Raw genomic sequence first — 27,933 nt, 5'->3', positions numbered from 1 at the left:
CCTCTAGCAAAATTTAAAGAACAGGAAGGCAAGTGGGAGTTTGGAACCATGAAAAAAAAAACACAAAGCAACCCACAAAGGAAAAGGTTAGGATACTTACTATGAGATAGGGATTAAATCACAGTCCTCCACCTCCCAGGAAAATACTTTAAATGTGAGTTATTCTGGGATGACTGCTTCATTCTCTGCATAGAAAAATTTTCTACTTTATATGAAATACTTAAATATTTACTGGAGCAAGAGCAGACACTTGGGGAGACTCAAAGTTAAATGCAACGTCATAGAGTTTTCCTTACTCCATGCGACCCAACACTCAGTCACGTCGAATACCTGGTTTGAATCGTGGACAATTTGAACAACAATTTCTTTCTGTATAGTAAGAACTTTAAACAGTACTTGGCCTTGAAAGGGAATAGGGACTAGTGAAAGAAGAGGACAGAAAACATTTTCTTACCATTTTTCAGCCTCACTCTGATAGTACCTCTGGCTTCTTGTGACTTTAGTGTGGGAAAAAAAGATCAGACATAGCAAAAGGAATTGTTTCTGCAGTTCATACACCACATTTTCATTTCTTTTCTCTGAAACTACATACTGAATTTAACCCGAATCTCCTTCAGAGTACTCAAAACCATGGTTTTAGGTCGGATGAGTTGTTTACTAGAAGATATCACCCAGCATAATTTCAGCTGCAGCATCTACTCAGGCTATTCTGCTTCCAGTCCCCCTGCAGTGGGAATCCTCGTGCAGGTGCTCTGGCTTTTCTCTAGGCCACGGGAACTGACTCGACACTGGAAAATTTGGAGATTAACTTCATATTCCCATTTCTCTCCATAGATATAAGAAGAAAGCATAAGTCATCGCTGAAAAAAAAAATCTACCAGTACAAATAAATAATACAGTGTCATCGTGCTATCAACAAAGCAATAAAACCTAGGTTTCCTGAGCCACTGTGAATCCAGTGGTGATAGTAGATTATGTAGCCTGTAACAGTCTAAGAAATACCTAGAGTATGTACTGTTGTGTTTTAGTTTTGATTTATTCTAAATCTCTTCTTTGGTACAATTCTTTTTTTCCACAGGCTTATCAAGGGTGGTAAAACTTTAGCATTTTTTCATGCAGTTCGCTCAGTCCAGCAGAATCTTTCAGACTCTAACTGAAGAGTAGTGTTGCATCTATGCAACTCCTAAAACCAAAACATTTATTTATTTATTTATTTATTTTATGGAAAGAAAGCCTTTCTTAAACAGCTTGTATTAAAGCTTCATTGTAGTTTAATAGGTCAGTATTCCCAAGGACATCGCAGAGAAATCTGGCAGAGCGTCGGATAGGTTCATCTTAAAAATGCTGTCATAGAGCATTACAGGCAGGAAAACATAAACTGCAGATGTTATGTTGTTTTTTTTATATGTTTTCAGAATGCTGCCAAAATAGGTCATTTGCAGATCAAATAAAGGAAAAAACTTAGTAAGCTTGGCTGAAATTGTTATAAGGAATATTTAGACATTTCTAAGGGCATCTGAAAATGTACTGTCTGTGTCAGCTCACCAATCTTCAAACCCTGTCCTTTTTTCATGTACACTCTAAGAAATCACGTAATCCACTGAGAATATGATAGTGAATGTGAGAACATACACTGCTTCTGATGTTTCATTTACAAATGAAAATATTTGTAAAATATGAACTGTGTTAACAAAAGCTGTGTCTTTATTTTAGCATCTTTTAAAAAGTTTTTTTTTTTTTTTGAACACAGAAGGAAGGGAATGCATTTGTTGATAAGCAGTCTTATGAACACAGCTAGATACATTCTCAATCTCATCTGTTTAATTCTAGCAAGAGAATTAGTTGATCTAAGTGAACTGTTTCAGTTGCTTTATCTTAAATTTTCTGTGCGAGTCCTTCCTTAAAGTCATGGGAAATCTGGGAAAATCGGGATGTTCCATCCAAATACTTCTGTGAGGCTTACACAGACTTCTCTGACCTAGAAAATAATCTGAAACTCTGTTAACAGAGGCATTTAAAGGATTTCTGTTAGTCTCTGTTTTGTCATAATGCTAGCAAAATATAGCTAATCAGCTCTGAATTAGCAAGAGATAAAACTTTGAAGTATAAATGTGAGCAGATATTAAGCTATATTAAAAGCCATGTATGCCAATTGACTTGCAATGATGTTAAGCTGGGACACAGAAGAGCAGAAATACTGCAGAGCAAACTTATAGCAAGACGTCTATCTAAGTTTGCCTGACAATTTTCATTAAAATATCTAGTATTGTATGAAACACAGTTGCTTACAACTTTGCCAAACTTCAGTTGTTCAGGCTGGACGTCTGGCTGAGTCTGAATTGTTTTTGGAAGTTCCAACTAAAATGCTTCAAGCATTTCCAAGAATGAGATGAGAAAAAAAAATGTTATTTGCCCATGTTAAAACAATCCCACAACCATTTTGCTGAAGTTTTAATGTCTCCGTGTTCCAGAGCAATCTACTGAGGTTCAGCTGGGGTACTGCTCAATGGCAAGAACTGACTCTTGCCATCCCTGTGAAAATTATGCCAGGCTAAGAGCCACTGAAAAAAAACATTTCACGAAGGTCACCTGGTAGAGATTGGTAGCTGAATTCTCAGAATAGTCTGTGTATGCTGATGCCAGTCCAGTTGCTCACACCTCACCTGTTGCAGCTGCCCTGTGCACATGCCGTTCCCAGAAAACACACCCATCTCAGGCGTATGGGGCTAAGCAGTGCCCTTCCCACTGCTGAAGCCATAGTGCAGGAACTGAGGTGATGGATCTTGTTCCTTCTGTTTCAACAATTCTTCCTCAGCACAGCTTGTGACACAGTGGGGATAAAAAAAATTAAAAACTGTGAATGGCATGATTACCTTTGCCACTGGGAAGGGAGAGTGGAGAGGAGTAGTATTGTGACAAAATGTTGTTTAAGATTTTGTACCCATCAGTCAGGAGCTCTTTGTTAGTGACAGGTATCATCCACCACCTTTGCCATGAGATGGAAACACTGTACAAATATGCTTCTATTGGCAATTTATTTGGGCCTTCAACTGACTCATTCAGAATCAACATTATCTCAGTTCATGTCTCTCTGTGGTCAGAGCTTTGTCATTGCTCTCTTTGGCACTCAACACTCCCCACCAAGTTGGACATCCCTCCGGGTCTCAGTGTCCACCTTGACTGACCTAGACTTCTAGAGCTATGAGCTCTAGAAGTGCTCTTCTCCGTTCCCTCTCCAACAGCTGCAGCAGCTCAGAGCCCAGCATCACCCATCTGCATGGCACCACACTTCCCTGCAAGGCTGTCTTCTCAATTCTCCACTTTGGATTTGGGCACGGGGCATGCTCCCGAGGCGATTTGCTCAGCCTGTTTTACTTGTGTAGGAGCAGCTATGGCAGCTGCTATTCCCATATTTTGCCATGCTCACTGTTCTCCTTCTCTCTGCTGTGCTCTCCCTCAGGAATTCATTCCATCTGACTGTACCATCTGTCTGAGCACTTCTTATTTGCTTGCCCCCCTCTCAAAAAACAGGGCTTTGCAGTTCTGTTGTGGTTTTGTAGAGCAACAATATGCGTTTCCACTTGTCACAGCTGTATCTTTGTTTGAAAGCAACGTGGTAATGTCCATACAGAAACTGTTAAGAATTTATGGATGACACTTTGGCTATGTCTGTTATCAGGAAATTAGACAATGCCAGTGCCAGTTCTCTGACCCTGAGTGCAATTGTCACTCCGTGGTCATACCTAGTCCTCAAACCTCCTTAGCCTTCAGAGCAGATTGGCTATGTCCAGTCTGCCAGCCCCCAGCGAGGCTGGTCCCCAGCCAGGGCCAGTTCCAGAACCCTTCCAGGATGACCGCTGGTTGGGCTGTGCCAGCATTTTACCCGAGCCCTGGCACTGTTTATCCTGCTAGTTTAGACATAATCCTCATGTCATACTCATCTGAGCACATCGGATGCCTGGGATTGTCTGAGCAATCACATGAAACCTTTTCTGCATTATAAAGAAATATTTTATTATTATTGAATCAGACTTCTCTGAGATCACAGATAGAATGACTGCTTTCCAAGAATATTTTGAACATCCAACACTGGAAAATTCTAACATTGGAAAAAATTTTGTGACGTGTTTAAAACCTTTTTTTTTTTTTTTGAGTTGGTTTAGGCATTATTTTAATATCTCCTCTGAATGCACCTTTGTTTGCTTTCTGCTGTTCTGCTTTGAATGTCTGTTTCCTTGTCCTCCTTTCATTAGATGAGCTTTAAAAAAAATTAATAAAGCTTGGGGACAAATGTTTGCACCTGAGCTATTGTTAATGAGCATAGCAGATGATACTTCAGTCAGATGAGACAAAGCTAATAACACTCCATTGGGTCTTCTTAGTTCTTCATGGACAAACAGCGCTTACAGCTACAGGCACAGTTGTGCACAGAATTTCTCAGGACTGGCTTTACCTCTTTTCAACAGGAAATGTAAGCAGGGAAAAAAATGTCTGCAGAAATGCTTATTTTAACCATATGTAGTTTTGGAGGACTGACTTTTATTGAACTGCAGTTCAATGAGCACCATAAAAAACTCATACGAGCAATTCTAAGCTCTGTCAGAGAAGGGAACAATAATAATTCCTTGATACATCAAAGGCTAAACTGGAAACAGCCAACAAGCCAACCAGAAACTCAAGTAACCGGTTTGTACTCTTGGCTTCATCAGAAGGGAGCACAAAGCTTTAGGTAGTGGCAATGTCACGCTCTGCGAAGCTTTCTGTATTGTTACATGCAGGACTAGAGCATTGGGGTGTGCAGTACCTCATAGGGATTTGATGCCGGCTGAATCCCTTGTCCTTCTCCCCCATGAGAGGACAGAGGCAGTGCCTTAGAGCCCCAGGAGCTGTTCCTTTTCGTGAAGCAGAACCTCAGAGGCAACTCTGTCCTGAAGTGATCACACGAAGTCAAAAACATCACCCCTTTACTTGAATGTTTCCAATGCCCCACGTACAATGCACATTTTCTTAACATTAGAAATCACAATTCTAAATCAAAGCAAAAGGGCTTTTATCTGCCAACATCCTTGTTCAAGATCCTTCTCCAAGAGCTGATGAAATCATCTGACACAAAGCAGAGCAGAGGCTGTATTCTTTGCAGAGCTTTGAGTGATGCATATTTTACCAATTCTGCCATGAGAATGGCATTTTTGAACAAAACTGCAAAGTGAAAGAAGACATAATTTTAAAAATATGCTTATGTGGAATTTTAGCTGTGACATACACCGTGAACGTTGCTAATGATTTCAGATATTAGACTATTCTGAAGCAATTCAATACACTGTTAAATTGTAGCTTGGAAAATGTGCCCTATGTTTCCACTACTTTTATCTTAAGTAGTCTTTCTGGCATAATAAAAATTTGTATACAAATTGTTTAAAACCAACAACTCCAGCACTAATGCAGCTGAAAAGTTTCTGAGAAGCAAATGTTGCATAAATAAATATAACTGTCTGAATATACATGTGATGAAGATCCTTGCTGTTCAAGATACTCACCTTTAATTTGTAGGTGCTTAAGGCATTACCGAAAGCTTAAAGTTATTACTGAAAAGAGTGCTGTGACATCTGAGCCGTGGCATGCAACTCATTTGCAGTGACAAACAACTTTCTCTACCCTTCTTTCTGTCCATGGGAAGAGTTGATTTTGGATTTAATTGAAGGGTGAGGCAACTGCTTTTGAGATAATGTTTTGCAGTTCCCTGCTGCTCTGTTCTTATTTTCAGGCCCATTAAATACTGTTTTGCGAGAACAGCTTTCTCATTTGAACTGCCCAGTAATGACAACAAATTCTTGTGGTTTAAGGCTAACGTGAGCCAGTTCCAGAGCACCTGCCAGGAGATATGATTTTTTTGTACTTCAGCTGAGTATACAATTAGCTTGTATAGTTGCAGAGTATGAATGATAGTTTTTATTCTAAAAGTAGAAGTCTTTTGCATTCGGACAATGAAGGAAACATAACATGTACTTTCAAAAGAATTCAGTGAAAGCATCCTTGGTGGGAAAACAATGTTTTTCATGTCAGTACTGCAGCGGGATAAATAAGCCTGCTTTCAAGGGTCCCAGCCAAGCCATAGTAGTTTAAAAGAGCTGAGCATCAAGTCCTTCAGATTTAGCTCCGCATCCTGTCATAAGCAATCAGATGAAAACAGAGAAGTTTGCTAAATTAGCAGTAAGCCACTGACAAATTTTCCCAAGGTAACGTTTAAGCCTTGCACTCTCTTTTGGCCAACCCCTGCAATTCAGTGAACTTGAAGGAACTCCACAGCATAATTTGCGGCAGCCGGGTACTGCATCTGTGCTCTGCCCTGGAAAAACAAACAAACAAAGAAGCAAACACACAGACTGATGGCCAAAAGCAGATAGCCAGGGAGAGCAAGTACAGGGCAAGGATACAAAACTTCTTCTGAGCACTTGCTGCCTCCAGATATTTTCAAGTTGAAGCTGATGTGGTTTATCTCATAGCAACAATAAGTGAGTATTTCTCCCAAGTATTTCTCCAGTCTCCCTCCAAGCCATGAAACCTTCTGAATCCAGAGACAAGGAGCTCTTCAGATCTGCTGTTCAGCATGAGAAGAACCACCTCATTTTGTTCATCTGCAGAGAGTTTCTGAAAGCTTGTATAAACTAAAAATAATCAGCCAAAGCGAGCAGGTGCCAGGAAGCGACAGGAGCATGCATTAATTTTCTGCTAGGACTCTGTCAGTTGGAAAGGTGTCAGTTACATGCCTTCCTGGCCTCCTATCCAGACATAGACTGAGCTCTGCTGAGCGCTAGATGAGCAAGTGGGAAGGCCGAGGCCCTTGCGATGCACAGAAATGATCAGATACGTCTGTGGGATTGTTGAGAACAGGTTTCCTGATGAATAAAAAGCCTGCACGTGAGTTCTTCCCATGGGGTCAAGATCTAGAATTAGTACTCTAAACTTTTTCATCACCCCTAGAGTGTTTACCTCCAATATTTCAGAGGATTAGAGACAACAGCAGTCCCTAGGGAGGTTCTACTATGCTTAAACTAGCCATAAATTGGACTTAAAGGCTATAGTGCTGGAGATTCCTTAGTGAAGCCATCTTTTATATCTGATAAACAAACCTCAGTGAAATAATGTGGCCTACTAGGATTTTCTTCGACACCTCTTAGGGCCCCGACATCTATTCATTGACTGTCTTATGAAATTAGTTCATGACCTTTGCCTTGTCAGTGTTCAGCAGCTCCATGTAGGGTCTGTGTGCCAAGATACTCTGGTGCTTTTGTTATGTGAATTTGTGGCTTTTAGGAGTTCCACCACAACCACTAATTCATTCCACAGAAACAACAGAGAAGTCATGAGAAAATACGGACTTCTGTTAACTACCAGCCTGGCCCATCATCACACAGGCATGTTGAAATGCTGTGTTTTAATCAGCTTTTGCTAAGTGTAGCAGCCATGCTTAAGTTATCGTCTCTGAATCAATCCAGTTTTATTGGACATGGAAATTATTTAGTTTATGGATTAGGGAAATCGGCCTATTTACACAGTAAAATGCATATTAGTCATTGAGAAAGAAAAGTAGAAAATGACTAACCATCTTTTTTTTTTTTTTACAAGACTTTAAGAAAAATCTATAAATTTTCAACTAAAGATTAGCATAAGTCAACATGTTACTGTTTTAGAACTACATTAGTGTATTTGTGATAAAGTAGTGGAAAAGTAGAAAAGAGACTGGACATTGCTTTAAATTGTTAGGTGACAGTGATTTATGTTACTTTTTATGTGAGAGGAAGAAAATAAGAATTAGCAGTCTGATGGGAAAAAAAAATCAAAGGAGTACATTTTGAAAAAAAGGTTTTGAATTGCAGATATGTAAATTCAGAAACCACAGTAAGAAAATATAAATTCAGCACATAACATCTCTTTTGCAAATACATCAAGTTTTCTCTTAAAACTGGTGAGGCCATTTTCCCCTATGTATAAAAAAATGTTCCAGAACATCAGCCTGCTGAAAGCTCATCAATCTCCATTTATTCATGACAAGTTTGTTTCGGAAAGTGTTTGGAGCACATGGACAGTTTCTGTTCAAATCAAAGACTACTTTTCCTTGAGATAAAATAGCAGTTTAAAGAGGAAATTAGATTGTTGGGATGTATATACATGACGTACAATGCTGAGGTAAATGGAGAACTGGAAAAATGCATATCCTTTCTGATTGTATCCTTATAAATATATAATGAGAATAGAAACAGATGCTATGATGAAGGTCACTAGCATTGTCAGCATTAAAAGTGAAACTGGGATTGCTTTGTTGAGAGAAAAAGGTATAAAGGAGTCATGAAGGGAGGATATTGAATAAGGGGAGGCTGAAGAAGATGGTTGGATGCTCCTTCACAATGCATGAGTGAACATACATGTGGTAAAAGCAAAAGGCAACAACAACCAGAACAACATGCAAAGCTATGTAGACAAACACATACATAAATGGGTGCTTGTTTTTCAGAGTGCTTGATTAAAGCCAGAAGCTTAGTGTGCTTTCAAAGGAATTTTTATATAAGACAGGGAAAGATGTTAAAAGTCAATAATGCAAGTCCTAAACCATCCATTAACTGATGACAATGGAGAGATGTTTTCCATTCTACTGGATCCTTTCTTTCTGAGCATATCATGCTGAATATGAAGAGCTGAAACTAGCATTTTCACAAGAAACTGGTGAGAGATTTTTAACTTTACTTGCTGAATGAACTGGTAATAACAAACCCACTTTAGGTGGGATTAGAATGAGTGAGATTAAGATAAACAAAATCTTATAGTTATGTTTTGGGCATCTTCATAATGAAATTTGCCTTCACTGTGATAATACACTTTATATCAAGATAGCATGCTGGTAATTCCTGTAAAAGTTTTGTCAAGGAGTGGCAGGAAAGCGAACATACACATAGCTCCATTGCAGCAGTAATTTTGTTCCATTCAAGGTGGATGTGTGTCTGTGCATTGAGAAAAAATACCTTTTGTAAATGATTAATTTTATGTAAAAATGCTACTGGCTTTGGCAAAAGTAGACTTTTTCCAAACTTTTTTTCCTTTTTTTTTTTTTCTCCTAAAAACAAGTTTTCTGCTTTGTAGAAGTTCACGGCTTTTTGCTTCAAGCTCAGCATAAGCTATCATGGAAGCATGAGAAAACTGAAGTTCTGTACAGTTTCTCCCAAAACAGACAACAGACAGCTCTCTTTTTAACAAAATGTCTTTCCTCTCACATGTACAACCCATGCTATGACCAAAGTAAATGAGAAACAATCATAATTCTGTTCCTTTGGCTATATCTTTTGGAAATCCTCCAACATAAAATGCATTAGCACAAAAATGTACTTGTCCTTAATTAATTTATAGCTTAGAGCAGAATACCAGAAATAACACTTGAAGTTCAGATACAAAGGTTTTAAAGTCATGGATAAAATATTGTATGAAATTTGTAATAAACCTTAAATAGTGCTGGAGGGCAAATAAAACTAATTATCAATAATCTTAGGAATTTCATTGATGTAGAACTGCATGTAAAAGATGTTTATCTTGTAAAACACTTAGATTCTATTGAATTTATTGTCATTTTGGGAGACAAAATTATTTAAGTTTTTCCACTACCCTAAACAAGTACATTTACTAAACTGAACTATTTTGCGGGTTTTGTTTTTGTGTTTTTGGTATTTTGTTGTTGTTGTTTTAAATAGCTTGAAGCATATAGAATATGCTGTAATATCTTGTTCTGAAGCGTGCATGCTAGAAGGTTACAGAATCTGTATTATATAGTACAGCTTTATATAGGAACATGGGACTAGAAAGGGTATAATGGATCATCAAATTTATTCGCCTAATATTGTAGAAATCACACTTTATAAATCCCCTTCATAAGTTTATCAGGTTTCACTGTAAGTGTCGTTAGGATTTTTGCTGCTGTTACTGCAACTGGAAAATTGTTCCCAAATCTCAACGCTCCAGGTGAGAACCTGTTTCTACCTTCTAGCACAGAATAAATTCTGGCCAATCTGTGCTGTTGGGTTCCCTTGCCAACACTGTCATGTAGTTTAAATGGCTCTTCCATCTCCCTGATGTTTTCCTCCCTGATATATTTATAGACAGCAACTGGATCGCTTAACAGCCCTTATTTTGCTAAGCTAAACAAGTCAAGCTCTTCATTATCTCTTCTCATATGATAGGTTCCCTCTTCCCCAGTCACCCTAGAAGTCCATCTTTGTACCTGAACAAGTCTGAGGTAATGTACTACAAATGACAAAGTACAACAGTCTTGTATAATAGCGTAATAAAAGAAGCTATAGCAAACAGAGTAATAATTTCAGGCTTGCAAGGATGTGCAGTGCCAAATATTTAGGAGATTAAGTAAGGGTTTTGAAATCTTCTAAGGGGATCTTTATTAGAAAGAATGCTTTTATCTAAGCAGTTGATTGAAATTGCAGTATAAAATGTTTTAGGGTTTAATCAAAAGCTGGGAAATCAATGAAAATCATAATTTGGTTGAGAGTTTCAGCCAGCTCTGTATGCAGTTGATTAGACTTGTGACAGCAATCACAGAAGAAAGGGGTCTGAGATTTTCAAAGATTGTTTCACAATAACTGAGAAAATTCCTGTGAATGCTATATAAAATGTGATAAATCTTTCCTGGAAAAGCCACAGTTATATTCATATGATGTCTTTAAGAAATTTCAATGGAAGAATTCGGCTGGTTCCTTGGAGTGAGTGCTGCAGAGTAGGGTCCTTGTTGAGGACAGGCACTGTAAAGCAGAGAGAGTGTGGGGACAACTGATCCCACCACCTCCCAGAATGGTAGAGAAAAGGATATTTGATCACATCCAGTATCCCCTGGTTTCTTGTGTGATAGCTTCTTGGAAATCTTCAGGAAACTCATGACTCCCAGATGTTAAGGCTGTGACAGCTATCCGTTGTTTTTTGTTTGTTTGTTTGTTTGTTTTAATCCTTACTGAATCAATAGTTTCATCAAGTCTAACGGGTAGCTTTGTACAGAAACTTTTTCCTAGTTGTGCTGAACCTGCCATCCCAGAGCTTGGGGAGTCACTGGTGTGTAGGATGCATCTTAGTTTGGAGATGAGAGGGATTTTTTTTTGTACTGAAATCCTTCTTTTTTAAGGAATTAACACACTAATTTCCTTTTAGCTTTTCTCTGTCCTCTAAAGAAAAAAAAAATACACTGTAGGAAAAGAGATGCACTACTTTTAGCTGGTACACAGGCACACAAAGATCAGTGAAAATGAAATGCTCTTAAAAACACAAGCTATTTCTTAAGTGAGAGCAAAGGGGATTCCCATCTGTGGTTAGGAGCAATTCAATACATGCTGAAGAAAATACACGTCAGGGCACTGCACAGGTGGCCAGGGGCTGGGAATGGTGGGCTCCTGGCGCCTCCCTGGGGTGGGGGACAGGCCGTGGACCCGTGGGTGGGCCTGGCTCTGTGGGGCCCATGGCTAAGCATGGCTGGGCTGTGGGGAGCTGGATCCGGCCCTGCTGCAGCCTCACTGGGGCAGGGGGTGACAGCCCCAGGGCTGACTGGGATCCTGGGCCCTTGGGGCCCTGACGATAAATTAAATGGAGCGGCAGTTGTAGAAAACATTTCTAGCAGTAACAGGGTAAAATAAAGCCACAGAATTTGTACACGTGTCCATATGATGCAAAATACCACCAATATGATTGAGCAGGCAGTGGTAAGAAGGGAAGTTTCATCAAAGCTGTCATTAGAGTATCGTGGTCAAAACGCCAAAGAAGACTTCATCTTTCCTCCTGCTTAATTTGGTACCCCAGTCTATGGTTTCTCCCCACCAGGGAGAAAGGGATATGTATATGTGAAAGGGGACAGCTGAGGCAGAGTTTCTCCAAAACAGATTTATAGAGAATCAGTAGCTTCACATCACTACGTTGAGAGTAACAAACAAAAATTAACCAATTTACATTTATTCAGTTAAATTGTGATGTTTACACACCTCATATTTTGATATCATGCGCTTATACAGCTGGTGCATGTGATCAACACCCTCAGCAACGGGCATGGAAAAATGGGGGACAGAGGAGCCCAAGAGGCATCCTGCTGTGAAGGGGTGGGATGTTTTCATAGCCCTAGTGGGTGAGAGATGCCAGGGGGCAAAGTCTGCAAGCAAAACTGCTGCTTTGGTTAGCCCAGTGGGTGGTTAGGAGTGGTTTTGGTGTGGTTGTATGATCAACGTTGGTGAAATCCTTCCTGAACATCAGGAAGCACTTCTTTACTATGCAGGTGTTGGAGCACTGGCACAGGTTGCCCACAGAGGTTGTGGAGTCTCCCTCCTTGGGGACCTTCAAAAGCCACCAGGACATGACAGTGGCTGAGTGACTCTAGGAGTCTATGGCAATGTCTCCTCTTGGGAAGATTTAGGAGTAGCTACTACACTTAGATGACTTTAAAACTATATATTGTGGAAGCAAATTACTCTTAAGGGCATGGTTTTAAACCAAATCTCCTGTGAGCAAGTTTTTTTTGAAAACCATGCACCAAGCCACTATTTTGCATTGAGTACATCAGGTTTTAAAATCATTTAAGCTGATGAAAATCTGGAGTGGTTTTGTAAACTCAGAAGAGTCAAGACTCTTCAAATATGAAGTCAGAATTTAGCCCATTATGCCTTGGTCCACCTTTTTTTTTTTTTTTTTTTAAATTTTAATAGATTAACATGAGCTGGTTGACACAAAACTGTTCTTTATTTCTTATATTTTGTGAATCGCACTGAAATTTAGGCTCTTCATTATGAGTACATGGCTCACTTTCTTTTATCAGTTCTAAATAGTTGCATGCTAACTTTTAAAGACAATAATCTTGCTGCTTTGTTTTTCAAATTAGTTAAAAAACTTTCACTGACTCTTCTGAAGGACAATCTTTTTGTAGGGCAAAAAATTAATTTCTGTAAATCCTATGTTCCTCATACAAATTATCGCCAAATTGCTGTTTGTAAACTGCCATGTCAAATGCGATTCAGAGCTTGTGGGTACAACAGTGAGATAACCCGAGTCCTTGTGCTTGTAGCAAATGTTTTGCGTGATAAATAAATTACTAAATAAATAAATGCTCTACTTTCTTCTAGAACTTGCTGTTCAAGACTGAAGTTTCCAAAACAATTTTTCAAGAAAATTTAAATATTTGTCAATGAAATAATCTATAAAGCTAAAAGGGTTTGCACCAGTTTAATTGTCATTACATCTGGTTAAGACATCTTTACTGTGTCTATGCTTACATTGCTCATAATCCAGTTAATCATGTTCTGTCAATGTAGAGCAGGGACAAAAGCCATCTGTAAATGCCAAGCTGATATTTACTATTTTGCAAGAATTCACATACAGTTTATTGAGAAATAATGGGGAAATGTGTCATACACTGTTTTAGCTGCTTTAAGCTTAGACACTATAGTGGTCCCGCTTTATTCTTTAAGTGTTAATCCCCCCATATGTCTGCATTGTTATTAGGAGAATTATATAAATGATTTAAATAGCAGTCGGTCTCTCAGTATCTGCTCTACTTCCATACTTCCATGGTTATTGGAGTTGTCACCATTGTCCCAGCCTTATTTGCCTTGCAGGCTGTGCAAGGTCTGCAGCTCCTGCTGTGCTGCTGATTGCCCAGCTTGGCCAGGCAAGGGAGTCACACAAGGGAGTCTGTGGACTATGTGCAGTGTGATTACTGGATGGCACAAGCAGGAGAGCTTACTTCTCTGCAGTTGTTTCATCATTGCGTTGCATTGCATTCCATATATTCTGCAGAGCTAGTCTACTCAGTGAGGAACCCAGCATATTACCTACCATTTTTTTATTTCACTTGTTACAGTTACTCTCTTTTGGAAGGAGAGTTTTACTTGGTATTGATTGCTAAATTCGAGCAGAAAGCTGCAACTTGTGGCACCACAAGGAAGCAGCAGGAGTGCAAGGTTTTACTGCCGGGATTGGTATTTCTGTATCATATCTTCAAGTGCATCACCTGGTGTATTCTGAATTATGTGCTCTGGCTGTTGAGACACCTAGATAAAGTCAGAGGGAATCTTTAAATTAAATATATATATATATACACATTTTCAAGCCATTTTAAGTCTGGCAACCTGTGTTTTCCAGCTGGCCTGGTGGCCAGCAGGCTGAGCAAGCATAAGATACTGCTTCTCTGTTTTGTCATTTTTTTGTCAGCCCCTGAGCTTTATCTTTTCTCCAGGGAGCAGCAGGGACCCCAGTCAGCCCCAGGTGGGAGCAGCAGAGCGATGGCACAGGGACAGCTCCATCTTCGACCCCCTCCTACCCCCTCCGGACCTAGATTCTAGCGAAGCCCCTGCTCTGGAAGCATCCCTCAATACAGGTACTGCTGCACACCACGGGCTGCCTGGCCAACACAACATTTAGGAGTTGCAGTTGCAATAGCATGGCTGGAAAGCAACTCTTGAGTTTCCTGCAGATGTCAGCTCCAGGAGGTGAACAAAATAACTTATGTCATCTGCTGCCTTTCAAAGGCTCATTGGAATTGCAGGGCTGTCAGAGCCCTCAGGGATTGCTGAGGATTACCAAGGACATCCTGAATGTACAATATTTTCCCTGAAACCCTTTAGCATATTTTTTAGTTCATAATAAGCATCCTGAGTTAAGGAATTAGTGTAAGGATGAACCCTTCAGCAGGCACCACAGCCTCTAATGACCACATTGGATGCCTCAATATTGTTTGGGATTTTGCTTATCTTTTAAAAGCCCTGTTGCTAGAATTATATGGGTTATACAATACTCCTTATTTCCAGTTTTAAAATGTCTTGTGGTGCTGGAATGTACCTTGAAATTGAGAACCCAGATCAAAACCTGGAAGGCAACCACTGACTAGTTTTCTGAAAATCTCAGAACTTTAAGCCCAGTATCATATCATATTTTGAAATGTCTGACTCATTTGGAAAGTTTGGGATTGTGTATATTAATTATGGCCCCAGAAGATCTATCTTAACAATCAGAAAGCAGCTCCATTTGTAGTCAAGGATTGCAAACACAATCTTCCTGGAACTGAAAATTGTACATTGTGCAATTTTTATGGCTTGTATAGCTTTTCTATTTTTGGTGGGTTGAAACCTGCAATACATCTTATAATCCTCTTTAAATTGTCATTCATAATGCTAATTTCCATTAACATGGCATAACTAAGTTTCTATCTTAAATTTATATAGTTACTATTTTACCTAACAGTGCTACACAGAGAAAATTTTGTTTTTCTCTGGCACAAAGCAGATGTGAGTACAGTTAATGATGTGTTTCTAGTTAATAGATTTTTAAATCAGATTTAACACAGTATCTTCTGTTTTATTTAAAAATGTGCATGTGTTATGAAGTTCAATATCTTTTCCATTACTTGAACAAACCATTTATTTAATCCTTCACCTTTTTAGGCATTTGGAACAGTTTCTCTGAGGTTTGGGAAAGCCTAATAAACTTAGGCTTTTCAGCCTTTAGGAAGATACAATGGGAAGAACAATTCTGTTGTGTTTTTTTTTGTTTTGTTTTGTTTGCCTTTTTAGAAATACCTCTTCAAGGTACAAGAGATCATTACATGACAAGTTTTTATACACAACTGTCCAGTCTTGTTATTGTTAACCTAAATAGAGATAATGCCATGTATTTTGCTACCTGTAGAAGCCAAGTGCACATTTTTTCATACCCCACCTTGAGTGCAGGGGAGATGTGTGTGCTGCTGGCACACCAGTCTGTGGCATAATGCTAAATTCTAGGTTCTGACAATATTTTTATTTTCTAGGCTTTCTTATCCATCTAATTATAATCCGTTAGCTATCTTAGGTCAATCATACGGCAAACTCACAGCTATATAGAGACTTTCTAAATATTGCCATTTCATCGCAGGTCAGTTTTATAGCCCTAGAGCCAACTGGCAAACTACTGAGTGATTATTTTTATTATTTATGCTGTTTGTTTGACATACACTCAATGATGTTGTATGGGAGTAATTTAAAGGATATAGTAGGATACGAGCTTTTGAAATTAACTTTGATTAAGTGAGTTACAGAACTTAATGTGGAGGCCAGTAATATTTTGTGTGTTTGACTGAGTTTTACAATTACTCTAAGGCAGTGATATACAAATACTAAAGGTCTGTGCTGATTAAAGAAAACCATAAAGTGTGACTGGATAGAAATGAACATGAACTGATGAATTTCATTTACCTTTCTAGCTGATAAATATTTTAATAATAAACAAGTGCATGTATTCCTCAAATTACAGTTAGTTTAGCAGTCTTTCAGGTTTAAGGATATAAAATATCCTTAATAATTTGGTAAGGAAATATTTATTTAACTTGAGGACTTTGTCCTGACTTTTCTGAAATCCTTTCAAAGTAGCCTCAGCATATATTCACCAGAGGCTCAGCTGGCTAGTCTGAGCGTGCTTTTCCTGGACTGTCGTGCTCACCAGTCGGCTGCCCTGAGCTGTGGTTTAACTCTCAGCTGGGCAGGTCTGAAAAAAAAAATATCTTTCACTTCTGAAATTCCTGCAGTGTGCATGTGAACAAATACAGATAAGGAAAAGCTCTTATCTGTGGGCCATGCAGGGAATAGCAACAGGAAAGAGGTTGTACTCAAAGTTCACGTAGACATTTGCATGAGGTATAGGAACATGAGAGAGCTGGGAATAAATTGTGGGGGTGGCAAAAAATGAGCATGTGAGAATAGTTTCTGTTACATATTGTTTCTTTAGATAGCTAAAAGAGCACTGTAATATGACGAGATGAACTTCCATCCTCACAGGAGGAAAACAGGTTAATCTTCCTTTCTCCAGACCCCAGGTGAGAAGCTAAAAAGCAATAACAATATCATTTTGAGCAATTAAGACACAGGAAGAAAAGTTAGGCTTTTGATCATAACCAGTATTTATACCTCTTGTTGCACATAATCAATGGGATTTCAGTATCCTTATTGCCTTTTAAGATCAATTCCCATCCGTTACAACAACAATTTGGGAAAGAGAGAGAGTTTTATTCGAGGTTGTCCTGAGGCACTGTTGGGGAGGGGACCCAACGGTCTCTGCCTTCCTCGCAAGCCGCAGGGTTTTGCTGTCCCGTGCCAGTCACAAATCTCTGCCTCCCGAAGCATCCCACTGCCTGGGCCGGGGGCTGGCTCCCTCCCCGAGCAGCCAAGACAGGACGGAGCCGCCAGCGCTGCCTGCCCGACCACGGCACCACCTTGCCAAGGCCACAGGTCCGCCGCACAGCACACCGGAGAAGCAGCCCAAAGTAATTTCTCAGTCACCTACGCTTCCTTGAAGGCAGCTGAAAAGTATTTAAGTAAACAAATAAGTAATGCTGAGACATTACATAAGTGCTGGGAAAAAATATTTTCTCAGACTGTTTTTCAGTAACTGAAGAGAAACAGATTCCTTTTTTTTATATGCCACTTTCTTACATGACTTCTTTACCCGATTTACCAATCAGACTTGCAGATGCCTCCCCCTGGATTTTTTGGGTAATGACCAAATTTTTGGCATCTTTATGAAAAGTCAAGTCAGCCTTTTCAATCTGCATTAAGAGACCCAATGAGGCTATGATATTTAGAGGCACCCACCAGTTTCTTTCAGTAACACTGAGAACCAAATAGCTTTTCTGTCATCTGTCTCCTCATAAGAAACAGGCATTTGAAAAATTTACGATGATTTTTTTTTCAGATTTACCTTCATTGCCAAAACTGGGTCTCTGAAGTATTTCACTTGCTCTAACTAAAAAAATAAAATAAAATCTAACATAGATCCATTGCTTATTGCTGTTTCTGAAATTATTTGTTTTGGACAATAATAGACAAATTCCTCCCCCGCCCCAAGTTTTTCCCTGAGAAGAAGAGTTCAGCACAAGGACTTGTGGCTGGATAGTCAAATGAACTGCTTTCCTATTTAGGTAACCCAGTAAGAGTGAGCTTTTGGCTCTTTTGGATACTTTTTAGAAACATTGGGTTCTCTACTCCTCTCGGCCAGAAGTGTCCCTGAGACAGCGGTTTGTGTGATGATGCCTCGTGGAAAATCCACCCCCAAAGCAAAAGTCACTGTTTATAACTTCATTAATGCAACACTGATTATAGCAGGGACTGTGGGGGGAAAGGGGAGCCCAACCTCTGCCATGTCCTAACTTTTGCCACCGAGTCGGCACTCTGTCAGATGCTGATAATGAGGTGCCAAACATGTGCCCTTGCCTCCCTGCCCAGCAGCAAACTCAGCCTTCATGATGTTGTGTTTATATATACAGCTCCAGTTTATCAGCCAGCCAACAGAAGTGCCCAAATTAGGGGCACAGCCTCTTTAGTGGTGGCCCTAAGGGGTAAAGCTGAGACCTCCCAGCACTTCCCAGGGGCAGGATGCAGCAGTGTCCTCCAGCCAAGTCCTCTCACAGGGATGCTGGAGCATCACTGGCCTCTGCCCACTACCTTTTTCCATGGAAAGAAAGTCAGGGGATGCTTTCTCTGATAGGCAGGAGCCATGGCGGTCACTGAAGCTGCATGACCAAGGATGGGGACAATCCTGAAGTCTTGACATAGCCTCAGAGAGCTTGGGCTCCATTTCAAAGACATTGCAGATTACAAATGAAACCTAGAGCCCTAGTTCAGTCACACAAGTGAGATGCTTAAAGCTGAACAGTGTGACTTTGTGCCAGTGCAGATGATTTTATCTTCATGTAGGCTTGTAAAACACCCTCTCTGTTTGTAGAAGCTCCTTTTAATATCTTTCCATGGCTCTGAACTGAAATTACTTTCTAAGAAAACAGCTAACATTTTTTTACTCTACCATAGTGGAAAAAAAAATGAAAATTCATCTTTTTTTTTTTTTCTGTTTTGTTTTATATTCGCAGCGAGGCAAATGAAACTGACTTAGATTTTATCCCTGTTGAAATTGGATTTAAAGATGTCACAGACATTAAAGCAAGGTGAATCTGGCAGCAAGTAATTTTAGTTTTGTTAATGCAAGACCATGCCGGGGTATTCATTAGCATCTTTTTTTCTCTCTTCCTCTGCTACTCAAGGTAGCTATGCTATGTTTTCAGCTTAGCCTGATTTTTTTTTTTGCTGTGAACTAAAAAGCCCAATGAAGATTTGAGCAGATTAACAGTGAGAGGATGTTCAAAAAAATCAAATCTGCTCAACCTGTAGATGCAGCTTAACTATTTAACTTCATTCTTTTCAAGTGAACAAATTGTCTAGGGATTTTGAAACCAAGGTGTTAGAAGAGCCACCTAAATACGGTTTCTATATCTGACAACTATTAAAGCGGATGAGACCATTTTCAATGCCCAGGTGAACTTTCTGAAAGTTTTTATGCTGCTTCCTGTCAGCATAAGGCATTGGTATTATTTAAATCAGTCAGGCTGACATTTACTCCTTTACTTTTTGCCATGTGTTCTTAAGTCAGTGGAAAGCCTGCAGGAGTACTGGGAAATAATGACAGTCACTGGGCTGGCACTGCCAGGAATGAAGTAAGACTCTCCTTTCATTTTACCTCTTTACAAATGGTAATGACAACTGAAGGCCAAGGTTCTCAGTAATGCAAGAGCCTGTGGAGCCCCACAGTGCTAGTCTGTTTATCAGTGATTTGTAGCAGAAGAGCTCAAATTTTGTATCACCAAGCTCAGCAAAGGCTGGTGTGAAGTGGGGATGTTGTGCCACCTCTCTCCTTCAGCTGTGGTGTCTCTTAGTGATCAGTGCTGAACTGCAGTACTATCCACCAGTACAGACTTAAAAATACACCTCTAGAATAAGTAGTATGCTTTTGCGTGCCTTGACCTAACTTGCTTGAGAAAAATATGTTTTCTTTTCTGTTTTCCCACCACCCTGAGCTTATTTTCCCTCTGTAAACTCAGTATTTATGGTGAGTTGCACTTTCCCTGTGCAGAGCTGAGTAGTTTTCCATTTCCTTTGTTTGTAAAGAAGCAGGCTGTGGAGGAGAGAAAAAGGCTGGAAATTAAGCAGTGCCAGGGCATGAGCACGGATACTGGGAGGTGAATGTCTGTGCTCTTAAACAGTTGGAGTGGTCCACGGCACGCTTTTGGCCTGGCCACTTAACACCCTCCTGAACCATTTGAGAGCATGCTTTGGGAGTCAGCAGAGGCTAGGAGCTATTCCCAGTGGGCAGTGTGGATGCAGCCAGCATGTTATGGATGCTAAGAGGGCTTAAGAGCCTGAAGGATTTTCCAGGACAGCTGGCCTCACAGTCAGAGAGCAGCCCTGGCCATGGTTAATCTCTAGTGTGCGTGTAGCCAGAGAATTCCTTTTTTTTTTTCCCAACAAGAATGATATTATTGTAAACCCACCAAAATTGATAGTGAAACTCAAGGGCAGGTTTAGCATCAGAGGCTTTTTTAACTTCTTGTTTTGTTAGCAGTTAGACTTGACAGTTCTACCTTTCAGGAGGTAGAACACAGCCCAGCTTAAAGCGGGGGGTTAAATTCACCTCTCACCAATAGGCCAGGCATGCATGTGCAAGCTGGTACTCTATGTCTATCAACAACTGAAGCTTCCCACAAAGAAGTCACTGAGAGAGATTTGGAACTTGCTCCCTGCTTTGGTTGACAGCTGAAATTTGAGATGCTGCAGATGTGTTTTTGCACTGTTGTCTCTTGGAGACACTATTTGTAGAAGATACAGGTCCTCTGTATAATTCTTTTTTTCCTTTGCTGTAAAATCTGTGAGCGTATCTACATCCTAGTTCTTTTTGGTTATTTTTATAAAACAAAAGAAATTAAAATGAGTCAAATATAAAATATAGCTATAGTTGTTTACTAGCTTCTGTGAAACCAGAGCTGTGCAAATCACAGCTACTGAAAAGAAAACAGGCTTTGTGTCTGGTCAGCAAGAGACAGCAACGCTTTCTTGGACCCAAACCCTGAACTTTGCTTTGGGGACATTTAGCTTTTTGTCTTGTCTCACACTTGTTAAAATCCAAGTCAATTTTATAATCAGGTATCATTTTGAAGTGAAAAGATGAAATAGATTTTGTAGAAAGCTAATAATAGTTGCCTCCTTTCCTAAGAGTGTTCCTTATTTGTCATGTGGTTTATCAAAACACGTTTCTAGGTTAAGGCAGGATTGCAAGGATGACAGATTGACTTTACTTTCCATGCTGTGTTCCCTTGGTGATACATTGGTTTTAGGTATTTTGGTTGGTCATTGTAAGGATAGGGACAAGGGACCTGGAGACAAAGCTGTGATTATCATCAACTAGCTCCTGTTGCTACTTTCAGCAGTTTTCTGCCACCTTGGAAGCAGAAAAACCACTGTTAATGGAGCAGCAGTCTTTAAAAACTACTTAAAAGAGGTATGGCATGGCTCATGAGTCCACAGTATATTTGATCTTGCAGGTTGTAAGCGTGGTTCTATGGTGTCAACAAAACAGAAATGACTGTTAAGTAAACATTAACACCAAAGATTACCCATTTGCAGGAGTGAAGAATCTTTGGTAGGCCAGCTAATCTGCATCACCTCTCTTACCATTTTCCAGGCGCGTTCTGGCTGTCAGATGATAAAACAAATGTTTAGTAGGTTCAAACTGAAACTGATGGTGACATTGCTAGCTTTATCTTCATGTGAAGCTCAAGGTTTGATATTTCACTCAAAATGGAATAACCAAAAGGGCTGAAAGCTGTAAAAGAAGATGCAATGAACCGCAACAAGGCACAGCGCTCATCCAGCCCTCAATGGGTGGCCATGTCTCAAGAGAGATGTTGAGCCCCATCAGCCCCATCAGCTAGGTGTGAGGTATGTGGTCCCAGGAAGCCATCTCCTCCAAAGATTCGTTCAAGTCAGGAGTAGTCCTGGGCACAGGTCACTCCAGCAGGGTGGAAACAGGCCGTGAAGAGGGTTGAGTAGGAGCCAACCTCCTCCCATCTCTTTCAGCCCGGCTGAAACATGCTAGAAAGGCCGCACCGCAGGCAGCTAGCACTCTTGCCACCTAGCTTGCTCCTGGCCAGTCCCTTTCAGCCACTCTGGAGAATAAATAACTAAACCCTCATCAGACCTAGAGGCATGTTTGTCTAGTGGTGTCAGCTACTTGAGCTGGCTTCTCTGCAACTCCTGTTTGTACTTTCTGGCAGCTGGGATGCACAGTAATCAAAACACGGATGGAGTGATATATAAAAGTTTATTTTTTTGACTGAATGATGATCTAATAGCTTATCATTCCTCATGTCTCATGCATCCAAGATGTTTTTCCAGATGAAGCCTGGGAAACATGAATTTCTGTGAAACAAGTCTATGTTACTCCTTAGTTCGGTCAGCGTGCATTACTCAAGAAAAAGTATTCCAGCTGAAACCACAAGTTTGTCTGAAAATGACAAAGTTAATGGAATTATACCAGCATAAACTCTGTTCTTTGTAAAGCTGTGCCATAATTTAGCCAGAGAAGAGTTTATCTTGGAGTTAAGAAAATGGTGTTAAAGCAGTATAAATCTGCCTTAGTGATGACTGGGTTTCCTCCTAGCTCTGCGAATTTCTTTTCTGCTTTCAAGTAGATTACACCTATTCAGAATGGCAACTGGATATGGAATTTGCAAAAATCTTTTCTTCTTTCAGAACACTCACGATTATCCCTTTCCTTTCTTTTTCCAAGTGAAGGAACTATTATGAACATGATCGCTGGTGAATAGAATCCATGTGCTGTTATGCTCCAGTGTTACAAGAATCAATTTTAGAAGCCATAAAATAAATTTTTGATAAAACAAAAAGGCCTTACAGAATCTCATGCTGTACCTCTACAAGTGTACCTGCTATAACTTTGCTAATGTTCTACCCTATTTGCTAGCAGCATAGAAAGAAAAATTGACCAAAATGGATTAGGGAATAATGAGCTAGCAGTGACCCGATAGAAGAAAATAATGTGTGTCCTGCATTAAAATCAGTCACTGCATTTTTGTCAGACAGCGATAATAGAGACAAATTCTCCATTTTTCTGATAGTTAAAGCTACTCAAATTTATTCTGCCCATGGAACAATGTGTATCAAGAAGTGGGGGAGACACCGTGATGGCTGTCTGTCATAGGGCAGTGTCTCCTTCCTTCCTCCGAGCGATTCCATGACCTCTTCCCCTCTCACGAGCTCAGGCAGTGGGTGCAGCTGGCAAAGGGTCCTGTGGGGTGGGAAGGAACATGCAGAGCAGCACTTGCAGTGCAGGCGGTGCAAACCCTGCTACGGAGGTAGCATCAGCAGGAAGATGAACATGAACATCTTGTCTTTGGTGCAGGAGGCTCAGCACGTGTGCTTTTGGGTTCTGCTCATCCTAACTCCAGTGTGACAAGTGTTTTTCCAGCTCCACAAGTGGACCAGGTGAAAGGATGAAGGCAGCAGTGGTGTTGTGTAGTAGCCACAAGTGCTCTCCTAGTCTGTATAAGAATTAGGGCCCTATGGCTTGGTTATTCAGGCAGTTCGTTGAGTAGAGAATTGCCCCTATTCATAAGGTACCACTGTGCCAATCTCCAACACTGAGGACAAGCAGCTAATGCACACTCTCACAAAAGTAACACGTATAATGTATGATAAGGCCAGAAGGAACAGAAACCTCTCATTGTCTGATTTTGCAGATAAGTCATGTGTGTGAGGACAAGAGACCAGGGGACTCTCTTGACAAAGAGTACAATGATTAGTGCTCCAGTTACGAATGTTTAGAAATTCAGGAAACTCCAGAACTGCAAAGGGAGATATTTGTTCCGTTCTTCATTGTATTAGTCATTTGGTTTGACACTCTCCTCTGACCAGAATGACTGAAACAAACACTGGAGTCATCTGCGAAAGCAAACCAAGAATGAGGTCTGCATTCCCTTGGCACAGCATCACTTGGCTATCACAGAGTCCGGAGTCTGACATACGTCTGCTCTGTGCAGCTTCTGAGTCCAACTGCACACAGCACAGCCGTCAGTTCCTACCAGCTCCTTTGGGAATGCACTGGTACCCCCATCCTTTTTATTTCTTCAGGTCAGTCAAAACAACAATAGTGAACGTTTGCAGAGTTCAGGAAAACAGCCTACGCAGCAATACTTTTAACCAGTCTCTGAGGTGGTGTGAACAGTTGTGTCTGTAAATGTTTTTCATGTAACCACCACACTACTGAGGCCACATAGCCTTTGTTCTGTCTATCCGAATCCCTTGGGGCTAAAGGCATCCGTCCTCATCTGGAGTGGTCATTGCTGAAGACTTTTCAGGGAACAAGGTCAATTTGGTGTCCCTATCTTCCTCTCTTCCAGAAGTCTGAAAAGGTGCTGTCTTCTTTTGTTTTGTTTTGTTTTGTTTTGTTGGTACCTATTGCTTGCAGATACAGACTAATATTTTCTTCAGTCTTCACTTAGAGCATATTTCAAATTACCTTCCACTTTTAGTGCTCTTTGGAGATCAGCAGTCTTTGGGCAGAGATCTCCACCACATACCAGGTCCTTCTGCACCATGCACTGCCCTGCTCCAGTGGCCTGTCCAGCAGAGCTGCTGTAAGTTGCAGTTCCCCATCATGTAGCTCCCAAAGCCACAGCTTAGAAATAATTCCAGTTTTGACTCAGGAATAACACAATGGCACTGACTCTACCATCAATTGTTAGTCTGTCAGAAACCCAGCACTTTCATGTGATATCTTAATCAGTTAAATCTGCAACTGAGCTCCAGACTACAAATTTACAGCCAAAGGCAACAACCATATCATGGCTGTAAATCAACATTATTTATTTATTTATTCTTGTATTATAACATTGTTAGTATTATTATTATTATAAGGGAAAGCAGTACAGAGCCAAAATCAGCATGTCCAATTAGCAGGAGGGACTGCACATTAAGTTTAAAGAACCCTTTTGCACTATCTGATTCTAATAGCAGAAATAACAGGGCCTAATCTGACCCATCATTTCAGAGCTATAGGGAGAACAAATTGCCGTCGATGGGGGAAACGTTTGGAACAGCATGCAGCCTGTCCTCTCCTGACATCCTACTCAGCAAATTCCTCACAGATTTCCTCCCAGTGTCAGTACAACTAACATAAAGGTTACTTCATAAAATTTTATGTGGATTGCTAACTTGTGAAAACCGAAGGACCCGTGCCCAAAACAACAATACAGACTCAAGTAAATAATCATAGCATTTTTCCTTTATGCTTAAAGCTTCACAGACAAACGCAGCAGAGGAGAGACTGAAGTTTCCCAGCCAAGTACCAATACTGTGTGCACATATCGAAATGAGTAGCCAATAAATGTCGAAATCAAAGTGACTGATCACATAAAAACTTCTTGTTTGACTGGCGACTGTTAGGAAAGGTTTCCAGTTTAATGTGCAATATGATGAAGGGTGGAAAAAAAAACAGCAGAATTAAATATTAAATGCTAAAGTCATTATAAATCATACCAGCTATTTCTTCAGCAGATCAGGAATGCTGTAAGACACAGAGGTGTGATCAGGGTGGACAGGAGGAGGACATTTGTTACCAGCATTAGACTGGCAGTGTCCCTCAAACCAGTTGTGGAACCTTAGTGAAACAACAGATAGGCAAAGTTTTGGAGATTTGATATTCGCATACCAAAATAATGTCATGCAACTGGTCAGAAACTTTTCTTGTTTATCATGATGCTATCAGAAATGCAGATGGATATCCAAAATGATAATACTGAGCTCTCATTCCCAACATACAGTGTTTCGGCCAAGATCACTGGTATGTTCTGGCTACTTCACATTGCTCCAATTAAAACTCAGTCAGTCTTATGATGCTTTGTATTCCTAGAGCAGTGCAGAATAGCTGGATCGTGCCATTGACTTTGGCCCTCAAACTGCTTGGAAATTACTATGTCAATATCAAAACTTTGGCCCTTTCTGTCATTATTTAGGCTTGAGTTGACCTGCATCTCTGGCTTCAGCATACAACACCTTCTCATTTGGGTAACATGTTGGAAAAGTATCAACATTATAACTGAAGACAGAGTAGGTGTCAGCGTAGCACTGATTTTGGCAAGCTTTTACACAAAGAAAGGCTGTTAAGGGTAATGTCCCTGAGAGTAACAGGCTGTCTGCCACACTTACTGTGATGTAAGACTTGCTGCAAAATAAACCTACAAGTGCTAAAGAAATTAAAAGAAAAAACTCAGAGGTTTGACTTCCTTTAGTGACAGCCATAGTCTAATTAGCTGTTTGATGCAAAGCTCCAGATCAATTGGTTAAGCTACTCTGCTGCTGTATTAATGAGTTAAAAAAATAAATTTGTCATCTGTCCTTCTGGGCCTGTATTACCTATATTGATTCACACCAAGTTAAAGTGCACTTTAAATATGCATTCTATCTAGCAGCTATCTCTGCTCCCACAGAGACTGGTGGATCAAAGTGGCTGTCTTGAGTTATGATTTGACAGGGTGACACACCAGCTTTCATGAAGTCTAACATACCCAAGTGCATCTGTTTGATTATGCTATGCTTGAGGTGGATACTGTGTCTCAACTTGTCATGAGTTAAATTTAAATTTAGTTGTGCACCTTCAGGTTGAGTCATCTTTCTACGGAGAGATGTTACTAGGCAGTGTAATGTAATAATCTGTTTTCCACTGGAAAACATGTGTAAGACACACTTGCAATATTTATTCTTAAAACATGTAGGATGTTCTAGAGCCACGAGGCCATTCACGGTAAGCCATGAAAAATAAGCCATAGTTAAGAGATGAAAGTGGCTGGAGGCTGTGGCCCACAGGGACTCAGAAGGAAATACTCAGAAAATACAGACAGCTTGAATCCCAAGTGCTCTCTCCTGAGAGGAAGCATGGTTGGAAAGTTTAAAATCCATTAAAGTTAAACAAATTGAAAAGCCCTATCTGAGAGGAAACATAGTACAATGTTTATTTTTCCATTACAAACGTGAGACCTAAAAGATTTCCTGAGGTTCTCAGGTATTGTTCAGGGTTATAATGGAGATCTGTTTTTAGAAAGTGTAATTCATGTGTTTAATCCAAACTATTTGATGAAAAACACACTGCATAAGCATTCAGGAAGTTAAAGGCCATTGTATACCTGTATCACACATTGTTTGGATAGGAGCTGACCTACAATGCAAGGAATCTCATCATGAAACTCTCTTACTCAAAAACATTGGGTCTAATTCACTCCTCATTCATGCTGCTGGCTGAATTCCACTGAATTAATGAAGTTAAGACATGAGTAACCAATGATAATAAAAAGCCATTCTTCCTGCTGAGTGTGAAACTACCAAAATGCAAGGCTAATCTGAGTAGGAAATTTATAATACTGGCCTACGACAAGTAAGTAGCAAGCCCTAGCAAGCCCAGCATAACATGAGCCAAGCAGATTAGTCAATGTATTTTAGGGTTTGCCCCATCACTACTGATCTGCCGCTCTGAGATCCTTATCAGCAAAATGTGCGATGTTAGCGATGTTGAGAAGCATCTGTTTGATTAACGAACAAGCTGCAAACTGAATCCAGAGGTGAACTTAAGTGAAAAGAAAGATTTGGAAGCAGAGGAATATTCCTCATTAGATTTACCGATACAGAAACTGGGCAAGTTTAAGACATACAGACCCTTCTTCAGCTTTCTTCCATTTGTTTTGCTCAGGCAACTCAAACAAGATACATCTTTGTACAGATTTTACTTCTCCAGTATTCTTAGGCTATCTTGGGTAAACGAGACTTAAGTAAAAATGGAGGTAGCGGGAGATATGACCATACACATAATTAAGTTGAAGTTAGGCAACATAAATTTCTGGTGGTTTCCCTTGACTGCTACACAAGCAATTTCAAGTAAGATGAATTTTTAGGAGACCAACCTAATTTAAATTTGCACTACCTTACATTTTACCTCTAAGTTTGACACTGAACCAAATCTAAATTCACTATTGCCTTTTTATTTCATATGGCA

General features: G+C 40.1%; 1 protein-coding gene across 5 annotated transcripts in view; it reads left to right on the top strand.

Annotated features, from left to right (window-relative positions):
- FILIP1 (filamin A interacting protein 1) overlaps window positions 1-27,933 on the top strand; it is a 115,927-nt gene that overhangs the window by 25,471 nt on the left and 62,523 nt on the right. For 3 of the 5 annotated variants that reach the window (XM_035543160.2, XM_035543156.2, XM_050709983.1), the window contains exon 2: window positions 14,258-14,398. The exons of the other annotated variants lie outside the window; for them this stretch is intronic. The gene's annotated coding sequence lies outside the window, so the exon portion shown is untranslated. The remainder of the gene's footprint in view (window positions 1-14,257; window positions 14,399-27,933) is intronic. 5 annotated transcript variants of the gene reach the window in all.

This window comes from Cygnus atratus, chromosome 3, assembly GCF_013377495.2.
Source record: "Cygnus atratus isolate AKBS03 ecotype Queensland, Australia chromosome 3, CAtr_DNAZoo_HiC_assembly, whole genome shotgun sequence".
NCBI classification, from domain to species: Eukaryota; Metazoa; Chordata; class Aves; order Anseriformes; family Anatidae; genus Cygnus; species Cygnus atratus.
This window is presented reverse-complemented; position numbering and strand designations above follow the sequence as displayed.